The following is a 13,912-nucleotide window of genomic DNA, read 5'->3' as shown; positions in this document are numbered from 1 at the left end:
GTCATATTAAATTTGTGTAAATTCTGGAAAGGGGAGATGATACTAAAGTTTATTTAAGGACATAGTGCTGGCTCAACAGGGTAAACAAGTTCTCACACAGTTTTGTGAGTGGACAAAAGTGACTTACAAGTGATGAACAAAAAACTGGGAGATCTGGGGACAAATAGACAAAACTATGAGTATCATGGTCTCCTACATATTATTTAAGCTCAGAAAGAGATCTCTATAGCTCCCAGTCTAGTGTATGGTCACAATCAAAACTATCTATAAAATGCTACTATTAGGAAGGGTTTTGAAAATTAAGCAGAGAATCTTAGCAACCATTATAAGAAACAAAACATGAAATTTGTCTCTCTTTACCTATGTGTGGTTTACTTATTGCATTTCAGGTGAAAGGATGAGTTGAAGAAAACCCAAGAAAGGATAACACAAGTGACCAAAAGAAGGCCAGCCACTAGACAGGTAGGCCCGTCAGTCTGGAAATCAAGGCTGAGAATGAATATTACCCAAATCTATAAAATCGGGGTGAGTATGGATCAGTAGGTTAAACTTGGATTTATTGACCAAATTCCTGAATGCTAATAATTAAGGTAGCAGCCCTTGAAACTTGAAAAAGAAATACTTAGAGGCAAAAAAATGTGATGCTATGTAAGAAATGGATCATTTCACCCAGCAGTGGTATAGGAAGACATAGTTTTTGAAACTGAATTGTTAAGCAACAAGACATACTGGAGGCCTTTTGTGCAAATTCTCACTTCCCACGTGGGCGAAGTGGCCCAAGAGAGATTAGGTATCCTGGCCAAGATGACACAGTTAGTAAAATCCAGGTAATTCAGCATTCATTAAATAAACATAAGCACTCTGTCAGGCACAGTACAAAGTTCATTCTACATGAACATGTGACTAGATAAATCCATTTACAATTTCTAGAGGTTTCTAAAGAGTTTTTTATGGAAGCTAGAAATTTAGGAATATATCTTTTTTAACATTGACGCATGAAAGACAGTTTAGCAGTCCTACAAAACATACCTCATACAACCGTCTTGAGACAGACAAAGACCAGGCTAGGCCATTAGGTAGATTCCCATTTGATTACCTTTATTTAGGGGTTGGTGCCTGTAAAGTTGTCAGAAATGTTGAAATAAGTATCTGTCTTTTGGATTATCTCTGTGACAGCTCTCCATTAGCACAAATAAACAGCAGTTAATGATTCACCCAGTCTCATCCCTGGGTTATGTGCTGACATGGAAGTGTGGCCTCAAAGACAGGGAACAAGGAAACATTTAATTCTTCTCCTTGTGTTATATTCTTGTAATTAAATTGGAATATGTCCATGGAAGCTTGGAAAATCCACAATACTTTAAGGAAGTAAGCTATGATATATCTTCTGTATTTGTCATTCCTCAGTTTTTTCCTAGCCCCTGTTCCTCCCATTAAAATTATCTTTAGAAAAGCCTCATTTTTTTTGCTGGATTTTATAGGTTCAGATTTTATGAAGAGTCAAACTCTGAAGCTCCTTTTTTATTTTTACTTTTGAAGAACACTTTAAAGCAATTATAATAATACAAATGAAGTTATAGGAAAAAGGTTTAAACTCATCACAAAAACAATTTTCCAACATTTTAGAAGTACATATCTTCCTATAAGCAATTGTCACACTAATCATAAAACTGTTCCTACCTATTGGATAGGGATCTTGAAAAACAAGATAGTATAACTTAAGTATCCCACAGCTCTTTTCAGAAATGGTGGTGGAAACTGAGTGAGCTCTTGAAATCTCATGACACAGTACATTTGATTATTTTTATAGGACTGAGCTTATTTGTTCAACAAGTATGTTTCAGCATCTAGTGTGGCAAGCACAAGGCTGGGCTGGAGATGCAAAGATGAGTAAGACAGTCTTCACCTTCAAGAAAGTGCGTGACTCTGCTCACGACGCTGCTGCAGTTTTATTCCACCAGCAACAACAGAAGGAAATTGACATAGACATGTCTTCACCAGCATCACAGTGAAAATATCTCATGGTAACAGTAGACTAGAATCCTTAGGATTTATTTTCTACATATTTATTTGGGAAATTTGGGTTGTTAACCAACACATATATGTATTCTAGTCATTCACTTATTTATTTTAATTCCAGTATAGTTAACATACAGTGTTCTATTAGTTTCAGGTGTACAGTATAGGAATTCAACAATTCATGTATTACTCAGTGATCATCAAGATAAGTGTACTCTTAATCCCCTTCGCCTATTTCACCCACCTCCCCTCTGGTAACCCTCTGTTTGTTCTCTATAGTTAAAAGTCTGTTTTTTGGTTTGCCTCTTTTTTTCTCTTTGCTCATATGTTTTATTTCTTAAATTGCACATATTAGTGAAGTTTCATGGTATTTGTCTTTCTCTGACTGGCTTATTACTTAGAATTCTACTCTCTACATTCATCCATGTTGTTGCAAATGGCAAGATTTTGTTCTGTTTTATGGCTGAATAATATTCCATTGTGTGTGTGTGTATGTGTGTGTGTGTGTGTGTGTGTGTGTGTGTGTGTGTATCTCCCATCTTCTTTATCCATTCATCTATTGATGGACACTTAGGCTGCTTCTGTAATTTAGCTATTGTAAATAATGCTGCAATAAACACAGGGGTGAATATACTCTTTTGAATTTGTGTTTTTGTATTCTTTGGGTAAATACCCAGTAGTGTGATTACTGGATCATATGGTGGTTCTAGTTTTTAATTTTTTTGAGGAACCTCCAAACTGTCTTCCACAGTGGCTGCACCAGTTTGCATTCCCACCAACAGTGCACGAGGGTTCCTTTTTCTCCACATCCTCGCCAACACTTGTTTCTTGAGTTTTTTATTTTAGCCATCCTGACAGGTGTGTGATGTTATCTCATTGTGGTTTTGATTTGTGTTTCCCTGTTGATGAGTAATGTTGAACATCCTTTCATATGTCTGTTGGCCATCTGTATGTTTTCTTTGGAGAAATGTCTGTTCATGTCCCCTGCTCATTTTTAAATTGGATTATTTGGTCTTGGGGTGTTGAGTTGTATAAATTCGTTATAGATTTTGAATACTAATCCTTTATTGGATAAGTCATTTACCAATATCTTCTCCCATTCTGTAGGTTGTCTTTTAGTTTTGTTCGTTGTTTCCTTCACTGTACAGAAGCTTTTTATTTTGATGCAGTTCGAATAGTTTATTTTTGCTTTTGTTTCCCTTGCCCCAGGAGAGATATCTAGAAAGATATTGTTATGGCCAGTGTGAGAGAAATTACTGCCTGTGCTCTCGTCTATAATTTTTATGGTTTCAGGTTTCACATTAATGCCCTTAATTCATTTTGAGTTTATTTTTGTGTGTGGTGTAAGAAAGTGATCCAGTTTCATTCTTTTGCATGTAACTGTCCAGTTTTCCCAACACTGTTGAAAAGACTGTCTTTTTCCCACTGGATATTCTTTCCTGCTTTGTCAAAGATTAATTGACCATATAGTTGTGGGTTTATTTCTGGGCTCTCTATTCTGTTCTGTTGATCCATGTTCTGTTTTCATGCCGGTACCATACCATTTTGATTACTACAGCTTTGTGTGTTTTTTTTAATGATTTTTTATTATATTATGTTAGTCACCATACAGTACATCCCCGGTTTCCGATATAAAGTTCGATGACTCATTAGTTGCGTATAACACCCAGTGTGCCATGTAATACGTGCCCTCCTTACTACCCATCACCGGTCTATCCCATTCCCCTACCCCCATCCCCTCTGAGGCCCTCAGTTTGTTTCTCATAGTCCATAGTCTCTCATGTTTCATTCCCCCTTCTGATTAACCCCCTTTTCTTTATCCCTTTCTTCCCCTACCGATCATCCTAGTTCTTATGTTCCATAGATGAGAGAAATCATATGATAGTTGTCTTTCTCTGCTTGACTTATTTCACTTAGCATTATCTCCTCCAGTGCCGTCCATGTTGCAGCAAATGTTGAGAATTCATTCTTTCTGATAGCTGAGTAATATTCCATTGTATATATGGACCACAGCTTCTTAATCCAGTCATCTGTTGAAGGGCATCTCGGCTCCTTCCACAATTTAGCTATTGTGGACAATGATGCTATGAACATTGGGGTGCATATGGCCCTTCTCTTCACTACGTCTGTATCTTTAGGGTAAATACCCAGTAGTGCAATGGCTGGATCATAGGGTAGCTCAATTTTTAACTTTTTAAGGGACCTCCACACTGTGCTTTGTAATATAACTCTGAAATTGTGATGCCTCCAGCTTTGCTTTTCTTTCTCAAGATTTCTTTGGCTATTCTGGGTTTTTTGTGGTTCCATACAAATTTTAGGATTATTTGTTCTAGTTCTGTGAAAAATGCTGTTGGTATTTTGATAGGGATTGCATTGAATGTGCACTCCTGAAACCAACGTTACACTATATGTTAACTAACTAGAATTTAAATAAAAATTTGAAAAGGAAAAAAATGTGCAGATTGCTTTGGGTAATGTAGACATTTTAACAGTATTTGTTCTTCTAATCCATGAGCATGAAATACCTTTCTGCTTGTTTGTGTCATCTTCAATTTCTTTCATCAGTTTTTTAAGTTTATTTATTTTCAGTTATCTCTGCCCAGCACGGGGGGCTCTAGCTTACAATCCCAAGATCAAGAGTCACATGCTCTTCCAACTGAGCAGCCAGACGCCCCTTTCATCAATGGTTTATAGTTTTCAGAGTACAGGTCTTTCACCTCTTGGGTTACATTTATCTTAGGTATTCTATTATTTTTGATGCAACTGTAAGTGGGATTGTTTTCTTAATTTCTCTTTCTGCTACTTTATTATTAGTATACAGAAATGCAGTGAGTTTCTCTACATTGATTTTGCATCCTGCTATTTTACTGAATTCATGTATCAGTTCTAGTAGTTTCTCAGTGGAGTCTTTAGGGTTTTCTGTATATAGTGTCATGTCATCTGCAAATAGAGTTTTACTTCTTCCTTACCAATTTGGATGCCTTTTATTTTTTTTGTTATTCATTGTCACTTTTATTGATAGTTATTGATTGCTGGACTTCCAGTACTATGTTGAATAAAAGTGGTGAGAGTGGACATCCTTGTCTTGTTCCTGACCTTAGGGGAAAAGCTCTCAGTTTTCCACCATTGAGTATGATGTTAGTTGCAGGTTTTTCATATAAGGCCTTTATTATGTTGGGGTATGTTCTCTCTAAATCCACTTTATTGAGGGTTTTTATCATGAATGGATGTTGTACTTTGTTAAATGCTTTTTCTGTGTCTATGAGAGGATCATATGGTTCTTATCCTTTCTCTTATTGATGTGATGTATCACATTGATCCATTTGCAAATACTGAACCACCTTGCATCCCGGGAATAAATCCCACTTGATTGTACTGAATGATTTTCTTAGTGTATTGTTGGGTTCAGTTTGCTAATATTTTGTTGAGGATTTTTGCATCTATGTTCTTCAGGGATATTAGTCTGTAGTTCTCTGTTTTTGTGATGTCTTCATCTGGTTATGAATCAGGGTAATGCTGGCCTCATGAGATGAATTTGGAAGTTTTCCTTCCTCTTCTATTTTTTGGAAAAGTTTGAGAAGAATAGCTATTAACTCCTCTTTAAACATTTGGTAGAATTCACCTGTGAAGCCGTCTGGTCCTGGACTTTTATTTGTTGGGAGGTTTTTTTTGTTTTCTGTTTTTTAATTACTGATTCAATTTCGTTGTAGGTAATAGGTCTGTTCAAATTTTCTGTTTCTTCCTGCTTCAGTTTTGGCGGGTTATGTTTCTAGGAATTTATCCATTTCTTCTAGGGTGTTCAATTTGTTGGCATATAATTCTTCATATTATTCTCTTATAGTCCTTTGTATTTCTGTGGTGTCATTAACCAACATATTTAATTTGAACAACTTTTTTGTTCCTTTTGCAAAATAAGATATTTCAGAAGCAGTGATTTGGAAGTTTTTTTTTGCCATTACAAAAAAAAAGAAAGAAAAGAAAGATTTAAAGCCCACAAAAGGCAGCTCTATACAAGCACAATTTCTTGAGTAATTATTGCAAAAATGCTACCTTTGCTTTAATTGTCTGAGTAACTGCTTCAATCTTCATTACATATTGATTATTTAAACATGACTACTGATTCAGGTCTGATAGATATGCCTTGGAATAAAATATGGATCCAATGTTAATACAAATATATTTTAATTGATTTTATTGGCCGTTAAAAATTGGCCATTTGACATTTTGAGATAATGTATAGTTAAGCTTTTCTGCTGATCTATATCTAGTCAACACAGTGTTTCCCAAAGTGTGTTTCAGAGAATACTGGTTCTAGAGGGTGTTAATAGATATTGTGCAAAAATGGCTCAAGGGGGGCACCTGGGTGGCACAGCGGTTAAGCGTCTGCCTTCGGCTCAGGGCGTGATCCCAGCATTCTGGGATCGAGCCCCACATCAGGCTCCTCCGCTATGAGCCTGCTTCTTCCTCTCCCACTCCCCCTGCTTGTGTTCCCTCTCTTGCTGGCTGTCTCTATCTCTGTCAAATAAATAAATAAAATCTTTAAAAAAAATGGTTCAAGGGCCAACTGCTTTAGGAAATATGTGTATTTACTACAGAACTTTAGAGAACTAGCTTGTGACCAAGAGAGGGAGGTAGAATGTATAACATTACCAAAACATTTAATCAAAGACCTCCTTTTTTTAGGAACAAGGTGTTGTACAATACTTTGGCCAATACTCATCTAGTGAATTCAGGTTATTTAGGAAGATAATTGAAAATTGATTGGGTATAAATATTATAACTTGCTTCTGCATTTCAGAGGGACCACAAAAGAAGATAAAATGGATTGAGCATTATGTGCCAGGCACTGTTCTAACGTGATTGCCTTGTTTAACATTCAGAATGACGTTATGAGGTAGTTACAATCATCCTCATTTTAAAGATGTAGAAACTGCCCAAGTTCATGTGGCCAAGAAGTGGCAGAAGGAGGATTCAAACCCACTTTTCTTTTTTTTTTAATTAAAAATTTTTAAAGATTTTATTTATTTATTTGACAGAAAGAGAGAGAGGAAAAGCAGGGGGAGCGCCAGGGAAAGGGAGAGGGAGAAGCAGATTCCCCGCTGAGGAGGGAGCCTGATGCGGGGCTCAGTCCCAGCACCCTGAGATCATGACCTGAGCCAAAGGCAGACACTTAACCGACTGAGCCACCCAGGCACCCCTCAATCCCACGCTTCTTAACTACTCCGTTATGTGGCATTTCTAGGATCAGTTATAGGTCTAACCTTCCCAAAGCTGTCTGATCTTGCGCCAGTGTTAAAAGGGTTAATTATTGTTGCTTTTTAGAATGTTCTCTTGACCTTGTAGGGCTTGTACCCACTCTGAACTCTTCTTTTCCTAGATTCTCATAGCTATTATCACTTGTTTATTTTTTTAGATAGCCTGTAGAGTAATATGTCAGTTTCCAAAAATAAAACAAAAATTTTGTTGAGGCTTTGATTGTGTTAAAACTCTAAATTAATATGAGAAGAATTGACGTTTTATGATATTCAGTCTTCTCATCCATTAACATGATTTCCTTTCAGTCTTCTTTCAATCTTGGGTCTTCTCGGGCAGTATTCTCTTCAAGTGCATTTTAAGTAACTCAGACTTTCTTTGGAGATGAACATTTGGGGTAAGGATCTCTCTTCCAAAACCATCTCAGTCCTTTCATGCTGCCCTCTCACCTTTGGTCCCTCTCTTCTTCCCATGCTTTAACCCCTAACTGTACGTTCCCTTCTCTACTCCTTGACAGATTTTTGAAGCCTTATTCTACTATTTGATGCTGCTATCTTATTTATGTTTATTTATGTATCCCCAGAAATCCTTCAGCAAGGCCAGACCCCTCAGTGCCTTCCTTTTACCTCTGCCAATCATCTAGAGCAGATCCCATTTTCCCTTTGCCCCCTCCCTATTCCACCCCCATTTCACAACATTATTGACCCCCCCCCCAGGCTCTTCTGTTGCTGGAATGCCACCCCCACTTACATCCTAGCCCTGTGCATCCCCTTTGAGGTTTCCTCTCCCACTTCCTTCCCTCACCAAACCAGACAAGAGCTGTGACCTAAATAACTCTGCCTCCCCAGCTTCTACCTGGCCACATGGTAGACTCTCAACAGGTGTTTCATCTCCTCCCCTGAGGTCCCATTGACAGAGATGGTGCAGTTGCCTTTATAAAATAAAATAATACTTTGTATTCATCTTCCCCTCAAAAAGATCATGACTATCACCTAATTTTCATCCCAACCTACATAAAGCACAAGGGATACTTTTAGCAAGGCAGGAAGGAGAGTGGTGGTGGCAAAGCAGCAGAAACAAGATAGCAGTTCATTTGTACAGATATTCAGAAGCTGATTGTTCACAATTCAGGAAGTGGCTACATCACTAATATATTATCAGAATATTATCATTTTACTTAAATATGTGAGGTCTTAAGCTTTGTATACTCCTAAGTATGGGTTTATTTTGTCTCAGGATGGTTCTAGAGATTTCTGTTAATTTATATCAGATAGAATTTCTTCTGTTTTTCTCCAACAGAATACTTCTATCATCTGACAATTAAATCCAGTGAATTAAATAAAGGATTTCTGGCTTCTTCCATGTCCATCTATATGGAAGAATGTAATCATTTGTTGACATTTATTGAGTGGGCTAAGCATTGCAAGGAGATTTAAAAAGGGACACGTGATTCTTGTCCTTTAAAAGCTGACATTTGTGGTGTGGAGGGGTGGGGAAGACTCCAACAGAGAGCTCCTAAATAATTTTTTTCAGCCTCTGCTTAAAGACCGAGCTCCAGAGAAGGCATGAAAGGAAAGTTTTTCAACCAGGCTTTTCATAGGGAAACAGAAAAACCCCAAGAAAAAGTTCCCTCAATTAATACAATTGTCCATTTTCCTCACTGAGTCATAGGCTTAATGGATGGAAACTAGATAATCATTTTACCATCAGTGTAGAGAGCATAGAAACTTATGGGGTGTGAGTTCTTTACTGTCTCATTTGCAAGGAAGAGATATGGATGCTTCAGCATCTTTATCCACCTGCTGCTTCAAGGTTCCGAAAATAAATCACCATCATTTCTCCCCCCAGATCACTGCAGTTGCCTCCTAACTGGATGTCATACCCGTTCCTGCCCAGTGAGCAAACAAATGAATATCTGATGGGTCTCTTAAACCTTCGATTCAGTCTATTGACTATAATAGGTACTCGGCTCAGCCTGATTAAGAAAAGTGAACATGAACATTTCCATGAATTTGTTTCAGCTGGTCTGACCACAAGCTTTTGCTGAGTCTCTCCCATGGAAGTGTCAGGCACTGGGCTGGCCCTGGGTATATAAGTAGCTTGATAAGAAGTAATGTTCTCTGCCTCTGAGTTGCTTACAGAGTCATTGGGACTAGAGACTTGAAAAAGAGATCATTATGGTATGATGGTACAAGGAAAGTATAAAGGGGATACAGGGGGAGGCAGTTACCTTTTTCTTTCTTGGGGTGGGAGGAGGAAGAGAACTGAGTTTTGAGAGATAAACATTTCAAGTGAAGGAGACAAGGTACACAGGCACCAGGCCTGGTCAGCAACAGGGGAATGCCAAAGGGCAGCTGAATCCAGCAGTGAAGGGTCTTACATTCCAGGCTAAGGAAATTATCCTTTATCTTATGAATGAGGAGCCAAAAGAGGGTTTTACCCAAGGATAATTTCATAATTCTAGCAGCAGTGTGGATGGTGGTTTGGAGTAGGGTACGTATAGAGGCAGAGAGACCAATGGGAGGCTATGGCCAAGGTCCTGGAGATATTAATGGTCTAAGTCAGTGCCTTAACTCCTGGAAAGTGAGGCAACAGTAACAGGGCCTGCAACCTGCTTTATTAATTCACTGAAAGAAATATTTATTATCCATAGCTTCCAAGAACACTCCCAATTAATTTATATAATCAGCTATTAGAGAAATACAAATCAAAACAACCATGAGATACTACTTCACCCCCACAGGATGGCTATAATCAAAAAGATAATAACAAGTGTTGGCAAAGGTATGGAGAACGTGGAACCCTCAAACACTGCTTCGTATGTAAAATGGTGCACTGCTTTGAAAAAGTATGCCTGTTCCTCAGAAGGTTAACCTAGAATTAACACATGATCCAGCAAATCCACTCTTCAGTATATACCAAAGAGAAATTGAAAACCTGTGCACACAAAAACTAATACATGAATGTCCATAGACACATTTTCATAATAGTCAAAAAAGTGGAAATAACCCAAAGGTCCATATCTTAGTTTGGGCTGCTATAACAAGTTACCATAGACTGAGTGCTTTAAACAACAGACATTATTTCTTACAGTTCTGGAGATTGGGAAGTCCAAAACCGTGGTTGGATTCCAAGGAGAATCCTCGACTTGGTTTGCAGATGGTCATCTTCTCATTACATCCTCCTAGGGGGTTGAAAGAGGAAGGAAGTTCTTGTATGTCTCTTTTTATACGGGCACCAATCCTATCAAGAGGACTCCACCCTCATGACCTAATTACCTCCCAAAGACCCCACCTCCAAACACCATCGTACTGTAGATTAGTCTTCCACATATGAGTTTGAGGGGAACGCAAGCATTCAGTTCATAGCAGTCTATAAGTTGATAAACGAATAAATAAATGTGGCATATCTATACAATGGAATATCATTTGGCAACATGCTACAACATTACACTAAGTGAAAGAAGCCAGTCACCAAAGACTACACATTGTATGATTTCATTTATATGAAATGTCCAGAGTAGGCAAATCTACAGAGACAGGTAGATTAGTGGTTGCCTGGGGCTAGGGAGGAAATGAGGGGTGACTGTTAAAGGGAACGTTTCTTTCTGGCGGGATGCAAATATTCTAAAATGGATTGTGCTGATGGTTGCACAACTCTGTAAATAAACTAAAAACCATTGAATTATACACTTTAAATTAGTAAGAGATATGGTATATGATTTAGATCTCAATAAAGTTGTTACCAATAAAAGAGCAAAAATATTACATACTAATTATGGAAAGAGAGAAAATATAAGTAAAACTAATATAACTTTCTTCACCAATCTGTAGTATGAAACAATCGATCTCTTCTTTCTCCAGATGATCTCTCCATCCCCTTTGAGACCATGCTTCCCGGGCTGATACATGTAGAGGGCAGTCCTTCCCAGTGCCAAGAGACAGCATGGGAGACCCAAGTCACCACTCCTCCGTGCTCCTGCTCCTGAAGTTGGACCCACGGAGTTATGGATCTTGGGGAGTAAGACCACAGAGGCAAAGTGCCATTTTCATCACATCGTGTCAAGGTTACATACTATCAGCATTGTTGATGTTGATCTTGGTCCCCTTGCTGCGGTAGTGTTTGTCAGGTTTCTCCACTATAACATTACTCTTCTCTCCCTTCCTTTCCCTGCTGTACTCTTTGGAAGGAATTCACTATGCACAGCCCACACTTAAAAGTGGGGAGTTATGTTCCACCTCCTTGTGGGCAGAATAGATATGGAGTTCTTCTGCACGGGGGATATGTTCATTCTCCCTGCATTGGTGAAGATTCTTCAGAGACACAGAACGAATAGGCAACAGATAGAGATAGATAGATAGATAGAATATAAAGCTATACATATAGACCTACAGAGATAGAGGAAGAGATTATGAGGAATTGGCAATTACAGAGGTTGGCAAGTCCCAAGATCTGCGAGGTGAGATGGCAAGCCAGAGACCCAGGAGGCCTGATGGTACAGATCTGGTCTGAGTCTGAGACATGAAAATAAAGAAGATCCAATGTTTCAGTCTGAGTCTGAAGGCAAGGAAAAACCTATATCCCAGTTCAAAGGCTGTCAGGTAAGAAGAGTTCTGTCTTACTTGGAGGAAGGTCAGCCTTCAACCGATTGGATGAATCCCTCCTACATTAGGGAGTGCAATCTGCTTTACCTAGTCTACCAATTTAAATGTTAACCTCATCCAAAGACACCTTCATAGAGGGGCGCCTGGGTGGCTCAGTTGTTAAGTGTCTGCCTTCAGCTCAGGGCGTGATCCTGGCATTCTGGGATTGAGCCCCACATCAGGCTCCTCCACTGGGAGCCTGCTTCTCCCTGTCCCACTCCCCCTGCTTGTGTTCCCTCTCTTGCTGGCTTCTCTCGCTCTGTCAAATAAAATCTTAAAAACGAAACAAAACAAAAAACAAAAACACCTTCATAGAAACATCCAGAATAAATTTTAACCAAATATCTAGGCACCTCATGGCCAAGCAAATTGACACATGTAATTAACCATCACAGGTCCACACCTTGTAAATGTGGCACCCATATGCACCTTCTTAAGCCAATAAAGACAATAGCAAAATCATAATTCCACCTAACATGATACAACTATCTTGCATACAGCAGAAAACACACTAACCCCTTACCCAGAAGAGGACATAAAAGTCCTTGAGTAATGTTTACTCTTCTCCTTGGTATGCTGTAACTTAAAAACTCATAAAAATTATACTCCTTGTTTCTCTAACTGGTCACATGGTTGTAGTTTGTATTTATAACTACCTTCTTGCACTACCCATTCTGTATTCCCTCAACAAGCACCTCAGCTGGTCAAGGTTCTCTGTCTGATGGAGTGACCCAAACCTTCATTGCTGAAGGATCTGGGCCATTAATGGTCCAGCCTGGATTGGGTTGTAGATTTCCATTTACCTTAGTCATAGGACATGATCATACTAAGAGATCTCCTGTATTCCAGACATAATCTTCCTTATATTCACTATGGAGTAGCAGTCCAGTTTCCCCTTGGTAGTCAAGATCAGTCACCCCGGGCAACATAACAGCTCCCTTCTTTGCTTGTTGATTCAGAGACATGAGGAGCCCAAAGTTGCTCGGCAGCAGTCTTAAGTTTCACTTCAGTGAACTCATTGTTATGTCTCCTGGTGGAAGCATTCTTCCCTTTAGAACTAAGTCCTCTACTCAACAAATGATGTTGGGAAAACTGGACAGCCACATGCAGAAGAATGAAAATGGACCACTTTCTTAACACCATACACAAAAATAAATTCAAAATGGATGAAAGACCTAAATGTGAGACAAAATCCTAGAGGAGAACACAGGCAGTAACCTCTTTGACCTTGGCTGGAGCAACTTCTTACTGGACATGTCACCACCGGAGGCAAGGGAAACAAAAGCAAGCATGAACTATTGGGATGTCATCAAGATAAAAAGATTCTGCACAGTGAAGGAAACAATCAACAAAATTAAAAGGAAAAAAAAAAAGAACTAAGTCCTCTAGACCAGCAAAGCATAGGTTGTAGGAATAGGAAGCAGAAAACTTTGCTAGTGAATCACTAGGGGTGACAGCAAGTGGTGCCACTCCCATTTCCCCCACTTGGTTCCTGGACTCATGAGCTATGGGAGAAATAGCACCATATATTGGATGCTGATTCGCAGTATGTACAGCATGCCGGAGAACTTTGCCCCAGCCTGCAAGGTATTGCCACCTTGCTGGTGCTGTAATGGAGTCTTGAGAAGGCCATTCCATCGTTCTGTCAAGCCAGCCACTTCATGATGGGGGGTAAGGAGGAGAACATGGTAAGACCAGTGAATCCCTGAGCATGGACCCAGTGCTCTACTTCATTTACCATTGAGTTCCTTATTGAGAAGCAATGCTGGGTGGAATACCGTGATGGTGGACAAGGCTTTCTGTACGTCTGTGGATAGTAGTTTTGGCAGAAACATTGCATGCAAGAAAAGCAAATTCATATCCAGCGTAGGTATCTATTCCAGTAAAAACAAAACACTGCTCCTTCCATGATAGAAGTAGCTCAGTATAATCAGCCTGCCACCAGCTAGCTGGCTGATCACCCTGGGAAATAATGCCTTACTGGGGGCTCAGTGTTG

At 39.1% G+C, this 13,912-nt stretch overlaps 1 protein-coding gene across 2 annotated transcripts in view; it reads left to right on the top strand.

The window, feature by feature from the left end:
* SPRYD7 (SPRY domain containing 7) overlaps positions 1 to 12,536 on the top strand; it is a 32,927-nt gene extending 20,391 nt beyond the window's left edge. Inside the window, exons 6-8 of one of the 2 annotated variants that reach the window (XR_007188914.2) lie at positions 390 to 462; positions 1,811 to 2,024; positions 11,136 to 12,536. The gene's annotated coding sequence lies outside the window, so the exon portion shown is untranslated. The remainder of the gene's footprint in view (positions 1 to 389; positions 463 to 1,810; positions 2,025 to 11,135) is intronic. The other variant, XR_007188915.2, reaches the window with a different exon arrangement.
* The last annotated feature ends 1,376 nt before the right edge of the window (positions 12,537 to 13,912 follow it).

The sequence above is a fragment of the Ursus arctos genome, unplaced genomic scaffold, assembly GCF_023065955.2.
Source record: "Ursus arctos isolate Adak ecotype North America unplaced genomic scaffold, UrsArc2.0 scaffold_10, whole genome shotgun sequence".
In the NCBI taxonomy this organism is placed as follows: domain Eukaryota; kingdom Metazoa; phylum Chordata; class Mammalia; order Carnivora; family Ursidae; genus Ursus; species Ursus arctos.
Note: the sequence above shows the minus strand (reverse complement) of the source record. Positions and strands in the feature narration are given on the sequence as shown.